Genomic DNA, 20,144 nt, shown 5'->3' on the forward strand with positions numbered 1-20,144 from the left:
GCGACTAAAGGCATACTCCAAGACAATGGAAAAACTCATCCGAGAGCTACTGTTTGCTGATGATGCTGCACTCGTCTCCCACTCGGTATCAGCTCTGCAGCATATGACGTCCTGCTTTGCAGAGGCTGCCAAGCTATTCGGCCTAGAAGTTAGTCTGAAGAAGACAGAAGTTCTCCACCAGCCTGCACCCCAGGAAGATTATCACCCTCCCTGCATCACTGTGGGTGAATCAGTTCTGAAGACAGTCCAGCAGTTCAGCTACCTGGGGTGCATCATCTCCTCAGATGCCAAGATCGACAAGGAGATTGACAACAGGCTGGCAAAGGCAAACCGTGCATTTGGCCGACTGCACAAAAGAGTGTGGAGCAACAAGCATCTGAAAAAAGGCACAAAGATCAATGTTTACAAAGCGGTTGTGATGACAACCCTCATCTATGGCTCCGAATTGTGGGTTTTATACCGTCATCACCTGCGACTCCTTGAGCGCTTTCATCAGCGCTGCCTTCGCACCATCCTCAACATCCACTGGAGTGACTTTGTGACCAACACTGAAGTCCTCAAGCGGGCAGAGGTTACCAGCATCGAGGCACTGCTGTTGAAGACGCAGCTGCGCTGGGCAGGGCATATTTCTAGGATGGAAAACCACCGCCTTCCCAAGATTGCCCTGTATGGCGAACTCTCCACCGGCCATCGAAATAGAGGGGCACCTAAGAAGAGGTACAAGGACTCCTTGAAGAAATCCCTTGGCACCTGTCGCATCAACCATCACCAGTGGTCTGACCTAGCCTCAGATCGCAAAGCATGGAGGCACACCATCCACCAGGCTGTCTCTTCCTTTGAGAACGCACGCATAGCTGGTCTTGAGGACAAAAGGAGATTGAGGAAGAATCGCACTGCTACAGCACCAACCCTAAATCAGACTTTTCCCTGCAGCCGCTGTGGCCGGACCTGCCTGTCCCACATTGGTCTTGTCAGCCACCAGCGAGCCTGCAGCAAACGTGGACTATTGCACCCTTCTTAAATCTTCGTTCGCGAAGCCAAGCCGAGAGAGAGAGATCACATGCCTACTGGTTGCTGGGATTTTAACAGGTAAATATATGGTTAGGTGACCCTTAGTCTGATCCATCTTGGTTCTTAAAGATGCATACTCGGAATCTGCTTAATGCAGATTAGTTATACCTTGAGAATGCACTATTGGATTATAGGTGTTATTAAGCCCTTCTAGTGGTATTTGCTTCCCAGTAAATCTGCAATCTCAGGGCCTTGATTTCATGAACCTTCTGCAACATGTCATCATTTAACCTGGAAATCAGTAACTGTGAATGTGGCTTCTTCTCAAGGCCAAACTAAATGTGATAGTATCCATGAAGATGCTGACACCATTTAAAAGTCATTTTTAAATGCTGCAAGCACATAGCTCATCCCGGCCCCCCCAGGGCCCTTTTCAAGTGCCAAAACAGCCAGTGGGGATGTACACCTTTGTTTTAGAACCACTGCACCTCTGTTTCAGAAGCAAGATGACTGTTTCCACACTTGGTAAGTCTGGAGAGCGGACCAAAAACCCCTCAGCCCACTGTGCTGCAGGCCTGGCATTTTTAAATGATGTGAAAATAAGGGTTGCCAGGTCTGACTCAGAAAATATCTGGGGACTTTGGGGGTAAAGGCAGGAGACTTTGGGGGTGGAGTCAGGAGCAAGGTTGTGACAGGCATGATTGAACTCTGAAGAGAGTTCTGGCCATCACATTTAAAGGGACCGTGCTCCTTTTAAATGTCTTCCTTCCATTGGAAATAATGGAGGATAGGGCCACGTTCTTTTGGGGCTTATAGAATTGGACCCCTGGTCCAATATTTTTGAAACTTTGGAGAGGGGAGTTGAGGCGAGGCGCCAGATGCTCTGCTGAAAATTTTGTGCTTCTGCCTCAAAAAACAGCCCCAGCCCCAGATACCTGCAGATCAATTATCCATTATACCCTATGGAGATTGGTCTCCATAGGGAATAATGGAGTGCCCAGTGGACATTTCCCTCCGTCCCCACCCCCCACCAGGAAAAATAAAATGTTTTTATCCCACCTTAATGCTTTACATTTCAGGATATGGCAAGAACATTTCAAGGCACCTCACAAAAACTCAAGTGTAACAGTTCAAATACTTGCAAATACTAAAACGGACAGGTGAGTATTTAAAAACCCAGGTGTCGCCCATCAGAGGTCCCAACAGCAATTCTTAAAGGCACAGCAACAATATACAAAAAATCCCCAAATCCACAGTCGGCACCTCAAAGTTAATTAAATAAAACATGAAAGGTTCCAATCTTGATTAAGTCTTGATTATGTTGTGACTGGTTATCCTTTTCAAGAATTTCTGTATTGTTCAACTTCTCTATGACTTTGTATATTATTGTTTTTTACAGCTGGAAAAAGCATTTGTGGAACGGGGAACTGGCGTACTGACGTGTCGTGCAAGGATGGATTTTGCATAGCTGCACATCCGGATATTGGACGTGTTCTACACACCTAAGAATATGCACTTTATGAGGACTTTCTAAGACTGTTATGGATGTTCCTTGGGATGCTATCTGGATAACCCTTTTTGTGGCTTTCTTTAATAGGTTTTGTAGCTTTGTTTAAACGTACTGTGGTTTTCTTTGGGATATTCTGTGGCTTTCTTTGAATGTTTATGATTCATTGTGTTATAAAATTCAACTCTGAATTTATTTTTGCTGATTTTTGTGAGGCTTGGTTCCGTGGAGCTTTGGCTTTTCCCTGCCCCAACTGGGAATTGGCAACCCTATGTGAAAATAGCATTGGCATCCTTCTGGTAGCCGTGAGGATGCTGTCACAGCTACTTTGGCCCTGAAGCAAACATATCCTTTTCCAGGAGCTGGAATGAGAAGGGCCTTCATCAAAGGCTCGCACTGATTTCTGTACATGATTTACATAGTGGCATGAGAGAGAAACAGGTAGCCTTCTGGGGTAACAATGGAAGGTATCTTGGATGTGCTGGAAGTAGGGTTGCCAAGTCCAATTCAAGAAATATCTGGGGACTTTGGGGGTGGAGCCAGGAGACTTTGGGGGTGGAGCCAGGAGACATTAGGGGTGGAGCCAAGATCAAGGCTGCGACAAGCATCATTGAACTCCAAAGGGAGTTCTGGCCATCACATTTAAAGGGACGGCACACCTTTTCAATGCCTTCCTTCCATAGGAAGTAATGAAGGATAGGGGCGCCTTCTTTTGGGGCTCATAGAATTTGACCCCCTGGTCCAATCGTTTTGAAACTTGGGGGGTATTTTGGGGTGAGGCACTAGATGCTATACTGAAAATTTGGTGCCTCTACCCCAAAAAACAACCCACCCCCCCTAGAGCCCCGATACCCGCAGATCAATTCTCCATGATTTTCTATGGGAATAAATCCCCCTAAGGAATAAAAGAGTTCCCAGCAGATATTTCCCTCCCGTTCCCCTGCTTTCTGACGACCCTGAAGCCGAGGAAGGGTCTCCAAACCGGGGGATCCCCTGCCCCCGCCTGGGGATTGGCAACCCTAGCTGGAAGAGTCAACTCCTGAATGTGCTGAAATTAAAAGTGTAGAGCCCCTGAGCTAAGGAAGACAGGCTTTACATTTTGCTTCATTTTCTCAGCAGGCTACTTGTTTACTGCTTACCACCCTCTTCTTGAGCTCAGATTTGACAGATTCTCTTACAGGCTTATACTGAACTGTGCAGGCTACTTTAGCCCTATAACTACCGCATTTTCCTAGCTCTTCTGCTTTTGCTTTTTAAAAACGTTTGTAGCCTTTTTCATTACAGATATATAAGGGGAAGGTTTGCCTTTTTCATTACAGATATAGAGGAGGAAGGTTTGTTTATTATTAGGACCCCCGTGGCACAGAGTGGTAAAGCTGCAGTACTGCAATCTGAGCTCCCTGCTCATGACCTGAGTTCGATCCCAGCGGAAGCTGGGTTCAGGTAGCCGGCTCATGGTTGACTCAGCCTTCCGAGGTCGGTAAAATGAATACCCAGCTTGCTGGGGAGGGGGGGGGGAGTGTAGATGACTGGGGAAGGCAATGGCAAACCACCCTGTAAAAAGTCTGCCGTGAAAATGTCGTGATGCGACGTCACCCCGGAGTTGGAAATGACTTGTGCTTGCACAGGGGACTACCTCTACTTTTACTTGTTTATTATATCTCCACAACAAAAAGGCTACAGACTTAATTTTTTTAATTTAAAAAAGCTGCTAAGGTTTCATACAAATTCAGTAGAGTATTATAACACTATGGAAATCTAACAACAGAAATCTAACAATTACTATTTTTTTTTAAAAAAAACTTGAAAATAGAGAGCCAGTTTGGTGTAGGAGAGCCAGTTTGGTGTAGTGGTTAAGTGTGCGGACTCTTATCTGGGAGAACCAGGTTTGATTCCCCACTCCTCCACTTGCACCTGCTGAGATGGCCTTGGGTCAGCCATAGCTCTGGCAGAGGTTGTCCTTGAAAGGGCAGCTGCTGGGAGAGCCCTCTCCAGCCCCACCCACCTCACAGGGTGTCTGTTGTGGGGGAGGAAGGTAAAGGAGATTGTGAGCCGCTCTGAGACTGTGTCCTTGAAAGGGCAGCTGCTGGGAGAGCCCTCTCCAGCCCCACCCACCTCACAGGGTGTTTGTTGTGGGGGGAGAAGACACAGGATATGGTGAGCTGCTCTGAGCCCCTTCAGAGTGGAGGGCGGGATATAAATCCAATATCTTCATCTACCTCACAGGGTGTCTGTTGTGGGGGAGGAAGGTAAAGGAGATTGTGAGCCCCTCTGAGACTCTTCGGAGTGGAGGGCAGGATATAAATCCAATATCAAATAGAACCCCAGTGATATGGCAGGGAAAATAGTATCTATGAGTGGCTGAGTGAAGGAAAATAGTGAAGAGCAGTGTTCCCTCTAAGCTTAGTGTGAGCTAGCTCACAGATTTTTAGCCTCCAGCTCACATATTTTTGTCTTAGCTCAGGAAGGATGACCCCAGAGCACAATAATTTATGCAGCAGCTCACAACTTTAATGCCAGTAGCTCACAAAGTAGAATTTTTGCTCACAAGATTCCGCATCTTAGAGGGAACACTGGTGAAGAGTGGGTGGGATGTCGGATAATGCACACCTTCCCATCGCATCTGACTGTTAATGTGCTTGGACTGTGTTCTTCTAATAAAGATTGGAGAAAAACAGGTTTGGAAAAAGAGCATATCAAAGATAAAATACAATTCAAACAGTATTAGATCACAGTGTTGTGTGAATGCTGGAATAGGAAGGAAGCATTAGTCTACAGTAGTTGTAGAAGCGGAGAAAAAGCTAAAACAGCCATACATTTAGGTACTGAAACCAAACATGTTGTCAGATGACTCTGCAGACTTGCTGATTTCTCATTTTCATACTGTATCCTCTTTTGAGACCACTTAATGTAGTAAGCCAAGTAGCAGGGGAGGTTGGCAAGTAATGCTGAGGAATAGGGTTGCCAATTCCCGGGGGGGGGGCAGGGGATCCCCTGGTTTGGAGGCCCTCCCCCCACTTCAGGGTCGTCAGAAAGCAGGAGGAGGGGAGGGAAATGTCTGCTGGGAACTCTATTATTCCTTATGGAGATTTATTCCCATAGAAAATCATGGAAAATTGATCTGCGGGTATCTGGGACTCTGGGGGGGCTGTTTTTTAGGAAGAGGCACCAAATTTTCAGTACAGCATCTAGTGCCTCTCCCCAAAATACCCCCCAAGTTTCAAAATGATTGGATCAGGGGGTCCAATTCTATGAGCCCCAAAAGAAGGTGCCCCTATCCATTATTTCCTATGGAAGGAAGGCATTGAAAAGGTGTGTCGTCCCTTTAAATGTGATGGCCAGAACTCCCTTGGAGTTCAATGATGCTTGTCACAGCCTTGATCTTGGCTCCACCCCTAATGTCTCCTGGCTCTACCCCCAAAGTCCCCAGATATTTCTTGAATTGGACTTGGCAACCCTACTGGGGAAGCTGCGTGGGAAATGGTGTCAGCACTTGGGCCAAACAGAATAGACGAAGGCAGCTAAGGGTGACAGCGTATGCTAACATGCTGAAACAAGGGTGGACCGGTGTAACCCAAAGAAACCCAAATTGGCTTTCTAATTTCTAGATGTTCTCAGTATAGACATTACAGATCAATTGCAAGAGCTTGAAGCCAGCATTGAGCTGAGATACATTTAATGTGTAAATAAATACTACAATCTCAGCCAAATGGAAACCCCTAATTTGCATGAATCTGATGTGGAAAGAACTTAGATGACTATAGCAGTTTAAAAATATTTCTAGACAACATTTGCAGGGGGAAAAAGCAAATTCAGCAAGTATGCTGTGCCCCTCAGTCTTCTTGATTCTTCATTTTACAGTAATAATTTTTTTTTTCACTTTCGTTCCTAAGCGATGCCTCTAAAACAACAGTTTGACACACAAAATATTTGCCTTTAGAAGTGGGATGATAGAATGATATTTTGCTTGGAACCTTCTGATTGTACTTTATTTCAACCCCCTGACCATCAAAAACGAAACCTGAGTCTTGTGGATCCTAGTCGGACACACTAATCACTAGAGCACGCTGGCTCTCCACATTCGGAAGCTGTTACTTAATGTTTGGATCTTTCACTCTGGATAAAATAGACACGATAGCAGTAATCATCTATGTTTAAACACATATCTGTCCCAGTTGCATTGAAGGAAGGCAGTAGATCTGGTTTTAAAAGTGGAAGGGGAGCTAGGGATGGGCACGAACCAGGAAAATAAGTGTGGGTTTGGTTCACGGCGTGCCCAATTCGTGAACTATGAATCGCCGCGAAGTTTTAGCCACCTCACAAATTGGTTCGGTTCATGAGGTTTGGGAGGCAGTAAAACGATCCTCTGGTGTGCTAGGGGATCTCTACCTGCCCTCCAAGTTTGGTGAGGGTTGGGTTTATGGGGTCTGAGTGACACCCTCCCCCAAAAAAGGTGCCCCCAGGAAAGTGCTTTCTGTGGAAATGAGTACCTGTTATTTCCCTAGGAAGCACTTCCACAAGGCACCTTCTGGGGAGCTGTAACTCAGACCCAGTAAACCCAATCCTCACCAAACTTGGAGGGCAGGTAGAGGAAAGGCAGCAGAGATCTCCTGTGAGTTTGAGAACTCTGTTTTGCACAGGATCCAATCTATACACTCCTGAACCTGCATCTGATAAAATGACAGGCTGTCATTTTGACAGATACGGCTTCAGGAGCTTCAGGAGTATATAGAACAGATCCTGTGCAAGCCAGAGACACCAAACTTGGTGAGCATGTTGGAAGCACTGGGGAGAGGTCCCTTGCAAGGTTGTTGTATCTAGCTTACACATGACCTGTTCTATGCACTCCTGAGCCTGCGTCTGTAAAAATGTCTGCCTGCAGTCATTTTGACAGGTGCATGTTCAGAAGTGTATAGAATGGATCTTGTGCAAGCTAGAGGCATCAAAGTTGCAGGAGACCACTCCCGGATGCTCCTCTACATGCTCTCCAAGTGATTGTTTTGGCATGAACCTCCATGAACAGCTTGAAATTTCATGGAAAGTTTGTACTGGTTGATTTGCCACAAACTTGACTTTGTGAACCACAAACTAGCCAAAATTAATCAGAGACTTTAGTTTGTGAATTGGTTTGTGCCCATGCTTAGAGCTGGTACCTTGTGTTACTTTCTATAATTCATTTAATATGTTACCCTGTTTTTTCCCCCATGCTGAGGATCAAAGTAGCTTACATACAATGCACAAAAGCACAGTTTAAACAAAGGTAGTACAATTTAATTATACACTCTTGAAGCATGTGGCAAGTAATAAAGCAAGGGTGGCCATATAGAGCCATATAGAATAAGAGCCATATAGAATAAATCTTAGATGTTTGAGAGCTGCAAGACAGGAAGGAAGGAAGGAAGGAAGGAAGGAAGGAAGGAAGGAAGGAAGGAAGGAAGGAAGGAAGGAAGGAGGGGGTGGAAGAAATAAACATTAAATGCATTCTCCAAGCGGCCAGCCAGCTTGGCTCAGAGAAGTGATTTAAAAAGAGAAATGCCCTCTCCAAGCCAGCCAATGGGGTGGTGGGAGCTTCAAGAGTCACACAATGTGTGTGAAAGAGCCACATGTGGCTCCCAAACTGCAGTTTGGCCTCCCCTTAATAAAGTCTACCCAGGACGGTGTTGGTTCTACCAAAATGTGGCTCGGATATCTGCAAAAATGGTGGTGGAGAAGTTGAGCCACAGAATTTTGATCCCCTCTAAATAGGGATTAGTACTGGACCTCTAATTTGGAGAATGGAAAGGAGAACCATGGGGAAAATGGAGTTCTGCATTTTTCACCAACATTTCCTTTTTGTTTTCAACATAAGCCTTGCAGACCTCTCTTTATACATGTCTGGGCCAGTTCCATGTTTGAACACATAGTATTGTGGTCATGCCATCTATTTTGGCTCCTAGAAATACAACCTTTAATTCGATTGATGTAATGATAGATAGACAGACAGACAATACAAATGTGATAAATAGCTCATAATGGATTGGTTGTAGATTCTTATTACATATTTACTACAGGTTTTTTAAAAAGTTGTGTTTCACCAATGTCTATTATTGTTTTGTCTTTATTGCTTTGTTACAGTGTCTTTGAGTATTTGCCCTGCAAAGTTCTTAAGATCCAGTTCTTTCTGATTTTAAAGTTCCATGAGAACCAGTATAAGGTAATGGGCTGGAGCATTAAGTCTGGATTTGTGAAGTTAAGTTTTGATTAACATACATGTGCATTCACAGCTCAGCCATAAAACTCATGAGAAGCCTTGGGCAAGTCACTGCTAGCATGTCTTACCATTTGTGACGATAACATGAGATAAACCTATGTATATTGGCCTGAGCTCTTAGGAGGAAGAGCATGCTATACATGTAATCAAGTGCAAATTGTCAGTGCCATTCCCCCCCTAAGAAATTACGCAGTAATAAAATGATAGCCATCCCAGAACTAAGCACATTCTCTTTATACTAAGGGACAGTTCAGAAATCAGGAACACATATTTTCAACAAATACATCCTAAGAGTTGCCATGAAAAGACAACATGCGATTATTAAGACAATACCTAGGTTTTTAGGATGGTTTAAATTTAGTGCCAAAATCTGTGAAAGATGTAACTTTTTTGTTAATAGAATATTGCAACTAAGAAAGTTCTTGTTTATTCTTTTAAAGAGAGAATTCGCCTCAAAATACTGTATTAATGCTTTACTATCTGCTCTCACATTTGAAATATGTATTTTTTTCCTACAAGTTTTTACTTGTTCTGTGTAACGACTCATAATATTTGAAAATTATTGATGAATTCATATTTCCCCCTTCCCCCTTTTCTTTTTTTGTACTCCACCTTTTTTTTGAAAAAAATAAAATGACAACAAAGGAAAAACATTTAGAAGAGCCACTGTTTGAGGCTGCAGTTTACCTTTAAAATCTTACCTATATATTTGTATATAGATAAATCCTTCCTTTTCCTGTTATGTATGCTTATAATTTATACCCAACTGAAATCGTACAGTAGTTCCTTTCTTAGATCAGCAAATTCATTAGTGTCCAAAGCACAAAGATTGAAGCCAGTGCCCAATGCACAAGAGCTTCTGGTTTGAGCTCGGTAGTGCCCCCTGGATGTTCCCTAAAGTACGGCAAATTACAACCTAAAATATATTCCCCCTCCTAGCTTTCTAATAGTAAGAGCTCTGTGGCACAGAGTGGTCAGCTGCAGTACTGCAGTCCAAATTCTGCTCACGATCTGCGTTCGATCCTGGCAAAAGCTGGGTTCAGGTAATCGGCTCCAGGTTGACTCCGCCTTCCATCCTTCCGAGGTCGGTAAAATGAGTACCCAGCTTGCTGGGGGAAAGTGTAGATGACTGGGACAAACCACTGGGCAATGGCAAACCACCCCATAAAAATCTGCTATGAAAGCGTCGTGAAGCAACGTCACCCCGGAGTCGGAAACGACTGGTGCTTGCACATGGGACTACCTTCACCTTTTTTTTTTTGTTTAGCTTTCTAATGGAGGCCAATGTTACAGAAAAAAATATTCTCCTTTACAGGAATATTCCAACTTCTAAAAGATTCATTTAACATTAGCATTAATTCATTTCATCCAGATAAAACTAATGTCCTGTATCCAATCATGGAGTTCTCATGACTTAAAGGGACTTTTCTTAATAGTGGGCAATGATTTCCACTAACCCCCACCTACTGCAGCCCATTAAAACCCCCCCAGTTTTGATCCTGGGGGTTAGCAGACCCTCAAGAACAGAGCAGAGCTAGTAAAAATCGCTGCTTTCAAGAAAATGTTTGCTTCAGGTCTTGGTAACTTGTGTTGGATACATACATTTCCACCATCTTATTAAAGATGCTTTTGCTGTTTGTTGATGTAAGAAAGACTTATTAACAGAGCATCTGGATAGTTTTGTTTCATTTATTGTAGAAAAAAAATGATGTTAATGCAGTTTAATACATCTAAATTCCATAAAACAAATCCATAGAAATTAGGATACTGTAAGCATGCAGTCTGCATTTTCTTGTTAGATGTTTTGGGCTCACAAAAATAACAACACTTTTGTTTTCCTTGAAAGCCACTAAAAGCAGAGAGATAGCAAAACATGCAACACTGTACACATTTGCATAGTATATTTTACCCAGCATGCCTGTAGAATGCTACACATACGGTATCTATAGAATTAAAAACAGGAAGGAAAAAATCAGCAAGAAAGAAATTAAATGTCTATTTGTTTGGGGCTGGGAAAAGGCAACAATTTCACAATGAATCCAAAGTTGTCCTCACTAGCGGATAGAACCATATCTGTAGACGTAAGTGGGAACAAATTTGGGTTAATGGTGAGAGATTTGGTACTACTCCAATTTGGGGATTTTCCTCGAGGTCTCAGGTTCAGATATGGGATTATTCACATCATGTTATTTTGCAATAACTTTGATACCCTTTAATGTGTACATGAGAGAGAACTCAGGCACATAGTTTTAACTGCAATGCAAATTTTATTTTATATAATACATTCCTTGTGTAAGCAGCAGCAGTTCACAAACCAGCCCTTTACCGTGGACTGTAACCTCTGTTTTATACTTGCCACCCCTTCCCTGAATTGGCCAAAAGCTGGGCTGTTTAAAAAAAAAAGAAAAACAACCCAGTGGTTTCTGGAGGAGTTTTCATTTGTGCAAGCTTGAATCTTTCTTTAGTTGTTACATTCCAAAGGCATGATATTTCAATGAGACACTTTATGGAATATTTCCGACCTTGGGCAGCAGGTGTATTCTTCAGTCATTGCAAAAAACATGAATACAAGTGAACGTAAATTAGGAGCGCGCTTATAATTTGAAATTCTGTAAATACATAAGAGGAAGAAATAAAGACTCTATAACAGGCTTGCTGATTTTGATGTTAATTCACACTGTTTGTGGGATATGCTTTCCTGGGCAATCAAATTGCATATGGAAATAACAGGGTTCTGAAACAAACCACTGAACTTAGGCAGCAAGTTAAAGGGATGAATAATGCAATATATCCATTGACTATGGAATCAATATTCTATCTTTTCCAAAAAAATACAATGCCAAATCGAGCAGTGGAATTGTAAATTTGTGCTATTACAAATGTGCTTTTCTTTTACTGTGTTTCATATTATTGGCAAAGTATATTTTTCTTTAATTGGTTACTGTACATCATAGTGGATTGCTATATTGATATCTTAAGCTATTTTAGAATACAGTAATAGAGGGTTAATTTGGCAATAGCTGGGGTTTAAAATAACGTTCAGAAAATGTTGATAAGGCATATGATTTCGGGGGATTGATCCTGAGACTGTTTAAAACTGGATAGAACATTTACTATCAGAAATCTCGTTTAATGGAACTATTTTCAGCAATGAGCTTTATAACAGGAAATAGAAATGTATAGGATCCATCCCCTAGAATAATGCAACAAACAGATCATTGCCAAGAAATTCTAGTGGTGCTTATATTAAAACAGTAAATCTAGTGTATAGTATTAATTCAATGCACATGTATTCCACTAATCTTCATCTTTTCCACTACAGTTTCAAAGACAATAGTTATTAAATGCACCTCAAAAGAATCATACATTTTCGCTGTAGTTATTTTCCCCTACCATCTTCTAAAATACCCACCTTTGACGGAAGCGATTTAAACAAAGATGGAGTGTTTCTAGATTAGTTATATGTAATATATCCCACAAAATGAGAAAAAAATAGTGTCTCTATTATTTATAACTAGCTCATTGTCTTCCTAGGTAGAGTTTAGAGCCCTTTCTCCAAAATAATTGATTTAAGTATTTCTTAGTCTATATATTTATGTCTTTAAGGTTGGGTATAAAGCTATCTTTAAAAAATAAAAAAAAAGATCATGAAGTGTAGCCTATACCTCTCACTGGAATTAGTGCTTGGCCGGGTTCCTATTTTTGCAGTCCTCTACCCATTCCCTCTGGAGCAGCCTCTAGGATAAGTAATTTGATTTATTGTTTAATTCTTATCAATATGTATTTAAGATAAGAGAGAGAATCAGTTGAAAACCAGACACAGCAGAATCTCATGTAAGCTGATTTATCATGCAAATTAAATGAACAATATGGACACAAGGAGATCCTTACTTTCCTCCCTCCCCCCAAAAAAATATCTCTTAATTTTTCAATGTATATAAAACATTTTAGACATAATTCTGGTAATTCTTGCCAGTGCTCTGGGAATGCTGAACTTGGGGGGGGGGGGACTCATTTGTGTTTCCTTTAGACAGAAACTGAGCAAACAGACCGAAAAAGGTACTTTACAATTTAAATTACAGCAAAATTAAGATAATGGAGACTGCTGCGTTTTTACTTATCCTTATCTGAATGAGGGGGCTCAAGATATACAGTTAACTAGTAGGTCTAATAACTCAATAACTGGGGAGGGACGGTGGCTCAGTGGTAGAGCATCTGCTTGGGAAGCAGAAGGTCCCAGGTTCAATCCCTGGCATCTCCAAAAAAGGGTCCAGGCAAATAGGTGCGAAAAACCTCAGCTTGAGACCCTGGAGAGTCGCTGCCAGTCTGAGAAGACAATACTGACTTTGATGGACCAAGGGTCTGATTCAGTATAAGGCAGCTTCATATGTTCAATCCTAAATAAAAGGGATTCCCATACGACTAAAAAGTACATATGCATGGTTTCTGCTGGCAGCTGCAAATGTAGCATTTCTGTTGTTGGCATGAGGGGGAATTCATTTACAATGTGCATCACTGAATTCAACAAACTGTCTTAATACCAGGTACTCCAGTGTTTCGGATTACTAGGAAGCATAAATATCACACATACATCTTTAGTGAGGGCTCTGAAATGTAAGGAATCATAGACGGACCTGAGCTAAATGTCGCAATGTTAAGGGCTGCTTCGAGTGCTATACTTTTCCTCCATAGAAATAACTTTGTGAAAGAAAATGGCATTAAATTCATGCTTTTATAACAAGCTGGGTTCCCCCCCCCCCAAACAATAGCAAGTCAAAATAATAGCATATAGTCTGTTCTAAAAGAAATTTTCAAACTCAGGTGAGGGTGGGTCAGCGGGATAGATTAAGATAATTTGAAGCAAAACTAATAATATTAGCTTTCATCGTGATCCACCAGCAAATTGAATACACTGCAAGGTTTTTTTTTTTTGTTTCCTTTTTAAAAAATCTCACTTCTAATCTAAAGGCGTGCCATCAGTGTAAACCAGAATTCAGAGGGTCAGATGCAGGCCAATGATACTGTGATAAGAGGTAGCATAAATAGCAAGAGATTTCTCGCTTGCTATGGAAGTTACAATAGCTTTACAGAGTGCAAGATAAAAATAGTCCCAGATGCAGTTCTGATAAGGTACCTGGACTGGTAAGGGAAAAAAGAAGTCAGGACTCAGGGGTCATTTTTGTACTCTCCATTTTAAAGCACACGCGCACTAAACTCAAAGTGGAGTTTCACTGACAAGGTGGTATAGGTCCAGGTATCATCATGAGGTCTTTGCTGTGGACTTTATTTTAATAAACAGTACGAATCTAAAACATTATCTAACTTTCAGGTGTACATGCCATGAGAAAACTGTTAATTACACAAAGAGCAAAATGAACCAACAATCAGATCTTCAAAATACAGTTTTTCAAAGGGATCAAGGCCGATGGAAGCAACACATGTAAACAAGGTAGAGAACCTTAAAATATTCGTTCCGTTATTGGCGCTGCACCTTTATAGCACACGTTATGCTGGAATCAAAAGCGCACCCGATGCACTCCCGAACCATTTCAAAAGCTCTGTGCAGATGTGTCCTAAGGCAATCGTTATCAAGATATTTTATTTTTATAGAATAAATTACAACTGATCCTCAAGTGCCTGGAAAGGAAAATGACGAGAGAGACTCAATTTCTTGAATGCTCCAAAGAAGCTGTACAGACTGTACATGAAGCTTTAGGAACCTGATCACTTCAGAAACAGACTAACAGTATTTTGATGTGGACTGATATTAAGACAGGAAAAATCACTCATACAGATGAATCCTATGCTTTGTTTACTCAGGAGAGAGTGGCAAGTCCAGCGGGGTTACTCCCAAATTAAGAATACAAAAAACTGCAGCTATAGCCTCATTCATTCATATCTATATTAACTTTACAGAAAACCAGTATATAATGAATTATAGGATGGTTAGCTAATGTTGTAAAATAGGGTTTGAAAGTCTAAATGTACATATATCCTAAGACGTTTTTAGTTTTTTTAATAAATTAAATAATGATGCATTTAATTTACCTATACTGAAAACATGCTGTTGCAGACTTTGGGCTCAATTCAGACTACCGTGGGGACATCACCCACGTGTGAAGAGATCCTCATAGGCATAACCAGTTGTTATTTCCTCCCTCAGCAGAAGCATGCAGACAACATGACAGAATACTTTGGGGAATGGGTGGCTTGTGCAGTCCAAGAATGCCATCTTGGAGTCAAGGAATCTTTGATCGGTCAAGGAATGCTACCTTCAAGTTCATGTGCCCTGACCAAGCGGAGAGACTGGACTGTATGGACACAGGACTCCCTATCCCTCTTCATAGCCTGATGCGGTCCCTACAGAAAACTGTGTTTGTGGACACATTTCGAAGAGGGGGTGGGGAGGAGAGACACCAGCTGAAGATATATGGGGATCCTTCTATGTGCAGATACTGCATTCGTGGCAGGTTGGATCAAGCCCAATGTAAACTTACACGGCATTGGTGTAACTTCTTGTTGATGGATACAACTGATATAAAATAACTAATGATGCATTTTTTTCTAAATAATTATTTGTGGTGCATGCATTAGCAGAACATGGTTTTGCTGCGGACACTGAGAAATTTTAAAAGTTGGTCGTGTCTTTCCAGACAACACACAAAAGGAGTCCTCATCTCGAAGATTATTTTTAGATAATACCCAAAACTAATTTTGTCACTTGAGATGTAATGCAGTGTTTGTTGATTGTGTCATACCTATAGTGTGTACATTCCCTTTTATTAGCTTGTCATGGAAGACTTCTTTAAAAAAAGGCTCCAAAAGGCTTTAAAATCAATATCTTTCTTAAAAAAAAAAAATCTGTAAGCAGTAACCTTGCTTACTGCAGAAAATATCTCGAGTGGTGTTGCAGCTCTCTGCCATAAAATGCAAATAGCTTAAAGCAGTTAAATGGTCTGGCTAGAACAATATCACAGAATAAAGATAAAGAGCAATCCAGTCTAGATCTAGAGATCTCAGTGCATTCATGGCAATTAATACCTTAATGAGGACATAACAGAAACCTGTAAAATATGTTTGCCCTAATGCTTTCTCTTTCATGCAATGAGTATGCAGTACATATAATCAAGGCATAAAAAGTATTATAAAATGCTCCATTGGGCCGTAGCATAAAATAAGAAAAACGGGAAACCGTACTGCAAGTCAGGGACCCAACACTACATCAGTCACTGAAGCCAAACGCTCTAAAAATGCAACGCTATCCACACTTGCTTGGATTGTAAGTCCCAACTGCAATGTGGAATTAACTCGTGGAATTCACTACCAAAGGGTGTGGGGTGGTGGCCACTGGCTTTTGATGGCTTTTAAAAGATTAGGCTATTCACCATGACCACCAACTGGACCTTCTAGGTGCAGATTAGGGTTGCCAAGTCCAATTCAAGAAATATCTGGGGACTTTGGGGGTGGGGCCAGGAGACATTGGGGGTGGAGCAAGGAGCAAGGTTGTGACAAGCACAATTGAACTCCAAGGGAGTTCTGGCCATCACATTTCAAGGGACCGCACACCTTTTAAATGCCTTTCTTCCATGGGAAATAATGAAGGATAGGGGCACCTTCTTTTGGGGCTCATAGAATTGGACCCCCTGGTCCAATCTTTTTGAAACTTGGGGGGTATTTTGGGGAGAAGCACTAGATGCTATACTGAAAATTTGGTGCCTCTATCTCAAAAAACAGCCCCCCCAGAGCCCCCAATACCCACAGATACCCCATCATTCCCTATGGGAATCATTCATGGAGGTGCATGATGGCTCTGGGGAGGGGGGGAAGCCTGTAAAACCGGGGGATCCCCCTCTGGGACCTGGGGATTGGGAAGCCTAGTGCAGATTGGCCTGCTTTGCTTGTTGAACCAGATGGACTAGTTGTGGCCTGACACAGCAAGGAAATCTTTTATGTTTTATTTGGGATGTGCTTCCGAGTGAATGACACACAGGATTGGGCTATAAGGTTTCTCGACAGTTGACTTGTTCAAATACTGCAGACCTGCTCTGTCCATTTTCTATTCTGTTTTAGGTGTTCAAACAAGTGCTACCATTGCTTTCGACAACATTTTTACGGCCTTCTTTTGGAAAACGGGAACCTCGTTCAGCCTCAGAATGATCTTGCCCAACAGTCCTACTTTGGACTGTACTGGTTACAAGATGAATGGTTTTGCAGGTTACTTCAGTTAACCTCGGTACTTGGTATCGCAAGCATTGTCGTTCATTGGCATAAGGCATGCTGATTTTAGTGCAACGTGCTTTTTAAAAAAACTGCTATCGGAAAGTCTTGAGAAGAAAATGGAGGGTGGAGTGGGAAAAGGGGTTTCCATGTTGAAAGGTTAGCTTTAACATTACAAAGAATGTGCACAATCTTTTTTTTATTAAAGAACGTTTTCCTTAAAATGCATGAATAAAAAAGTTTAACTGATGATTTGTCATCAGATTTAAAAAAAAAAATAATCATGGAATCAGCCTGGTTCTTCAGACACAATATATAGAAATTGGATACAGAATTGGCATTCCCGACCAACTTTCCTCTCCTCCTGCAGACCTCATGTAGTTCTTCCTGGTTCATATGGACATATGAAGCTGCCTTATACTGAATCAGACCCTGGGTCCATCAAAATCAGTATTGTCTACTCAGACTGGCAGCGGCTCTCCAGGGTCTCAAGCTGAGGATTTTCACACCTACTTGCCTGGACCCTTTTTAGTTGGAGATGCCGGGGATTGAACCTGGGATCTTCGGCTTCCCAAGCAGATGCTCAGCCCCTGAGCCAAAGCCCCATTCATGGCTCTCCAGGGTCTCAAGCTGAGGTTATTCACGCCTACTTGCCTGGACCCTTTTTAGTTGGAGATGCCGGGGATTGAACCTGGGACCTTCTGCTTACCAAGCAGAAGCTCTTACCACTGAGCCACCATCCCTCCCATTCATTATTCCCCAGAGCAGCATTTTGTAGTAATCAGTGGGCTGCTGTAGGAGAAGGGAGGCAGGAAATGTCCATTCTGTTATTGGAAAAACTAGTCTGGATCCAACCCATAATCCACACAGACCTCTATCCTGTACCTGCAGTTTATCAGCATTCCACCCCCTCTACCCCACCCCAACCTGCCGTTGACATCTTGTGAAACACAAGAACAATTTGGAGGAAGGTCGTCTGCGTTATTTGCTGAGGTGTGGGTGCTCAACAGTGTTGGCAAAACTTTTATTGGGTGTACCACTTCCAGAGGAGGAATCTGGCAATGGGAGTATATAAGAGCAGAGTTCTAAGAGGAGATGTGACTCAGAGCAAGAGAACTCTATGAGGAAGAGAAACTCATGCATGGCCCTTTACTGACCAGCCTGTAAAATACTACACAGAGACCACATATCTGTTTCTATGCAAGATGGGATGATGATAAATCAGCTAAAATGTTTATTTTGGCTTGAAATCCTGACCCCGATTTAAAAACTAGCAGACTGTTAAGTCAGTTTCATGCCCCAGCTGAATCATATCAAATGTGTCCAGCAGGTGTCAGGATAGTGCTGTTTTGTGGAGGTGAGGGCAAGACACCAGTCTCATTTACAAATCTCAGATCTTGGTCTAAAACAATATGGTCACTGTTGAGAAGAAGAAGAAGAAGAAGAAGAAGAAGAAGAAGAAGAAGAAGAAGAAGAAGAAGAAGAAGAAGAAGAAGAAGAAGAAGAAGAAGAAGAAGAAGAAGAAGAAGAAGAAGAAGAAGAAGAAGAAGAAGAAGAAGAAGAAGAAGAAGAAGAAGAAGAAGAAGAAGAAGAAGAAGAAGAAGAAGAAGAAGAAGAAGAAGAAGAAGATGATGATATTGGATTTATATCCCGCCCTCCACTCCAAAGAGTCTCAGAGCGGCTCACAATCTCCTTTACCTTCCTCCCCCACAACAGACACCCTGTGAGGTGGGTGGGGCTGGAGAGGGCTCTCACAGCAGCTGCCTTTTCAAGGACAACCTCTGCCACAGCTATGGCTGACCCAAGGCCATGCTAGCAGGTGCAAGCGGAGGAGTGGGGAATCAAACCCGGTTCTCCCAGATAAGAGTCCGCACACTTAACCACTACACCAAACTGTGTATTCGTATGAGGTATAAAAGATGCTAATATAAAGGTAGGATCGATTGCAAGAAAAGCGCCCATTTGGAAGAACTGGAATATTGCACATAAGGCAAAATATCCCAAGACATGAAACCACCAGTTCTCTAATTTTATAACCAATGGAATAGAAGAGCATCAGTTGGAGCTGCTGGAGGGGGTCAATTTTAAAACAAAATTTTGCTATCGTCACCAATACAAATTCCAATTTTTCCACAGGCCACCCATGGTCACGTGCTCAGTAATTCCTGCGAGTCTCCTCTAGAAAGTCCCCTCTTCCAAAATTTCACAGTTGCTACTCATTTGCTGTAGGGGATCCAAATACCACCATTCTATTGCAGGGATATCTCAGTTTCCAAGCATGCTCAGCTGCAGTATTTTGTCGCAGTGAAAATAAGATCCACCCCCACTGTGAGCACACCAATTACAACAGCAAGCAGTACATCGGTCTCCAATATGGTGACCATATTGTCTTAGGGATAAAGTCCAAAAAAGTTTTGAATGGACTAGAAAACAACAAGGAGAAAACAACAAGCTCCCTACCAACTGGCTGACGTGCCGAGTGCGCTCATCCCAGGCATGCACATCACGGCGTCGAGCTTTTCTATTACTTTAGTCGTGGTGACTTCTCTGCGTGGCTGTATACAGAGTAAGTTCACCCCCTTTTTGGGAGACTGAAGCAAAACAGTATTACCCAAAGCAAAGAGCCAGTCCCGCTGCCCAAGGCAGTTACTTAATTATTATCATCTCCACTGCAACCATTTTGTAACAGCGCTCGTTATTCTTTCTTACATTGCCTACCTAGTTAACGAGGCTGGGGATCTCTCACGTAGAATGAAGCGATGTGAATGTTAGAGGGAGGTGCCTATTGGACAATATCTGTGATAGCACTATCATAAACGTTTACGTGAATTGTTTGGTTATAAAGAGTTTCAGTTGGGTTGAGATCCTGAAATCCGTCAGCAGAAGGTGCTGACAGTCATTGGTCACCCGGGACTTCTTGCCCCTCAGCAGCAATTTCCATAACAACAAAAATCCCCAGGGTTGAGATACCCTCAGGGGGTAATAGCCACATGGGTTAGATGGCTGCGGTAAGGAGGGAGAAGGGGGCAAAACTGCTCCCTCCTGCCTCCCACTTAAGCTGTGCCGCACTGACAGAAGAGATTATATAAGGAGTAATTTTGCTCCCTACAGTCTCCTGACACACAAGGATATTTATTCCACATGAAATCCCAAGAATAA

The sequence above is a fragment of the Heteronotia binoei genome, chromosome 16 (genome assembly GCF_032191835.1).
Source record: "Heteronotia binoei isolate CCM8104 ecotype False Entrance Well chromosome 16, APGP_CSIRO_Hbin_v1, whole genome shotgun sequence".
Classification (NCBI taxonomy): domain Eukaryota; kingdom Metazoa; phylum Chordata; class Lepidosauria; order Squamata; family Gekkonidae; genus Heteronotia; species Heteronotia binoei.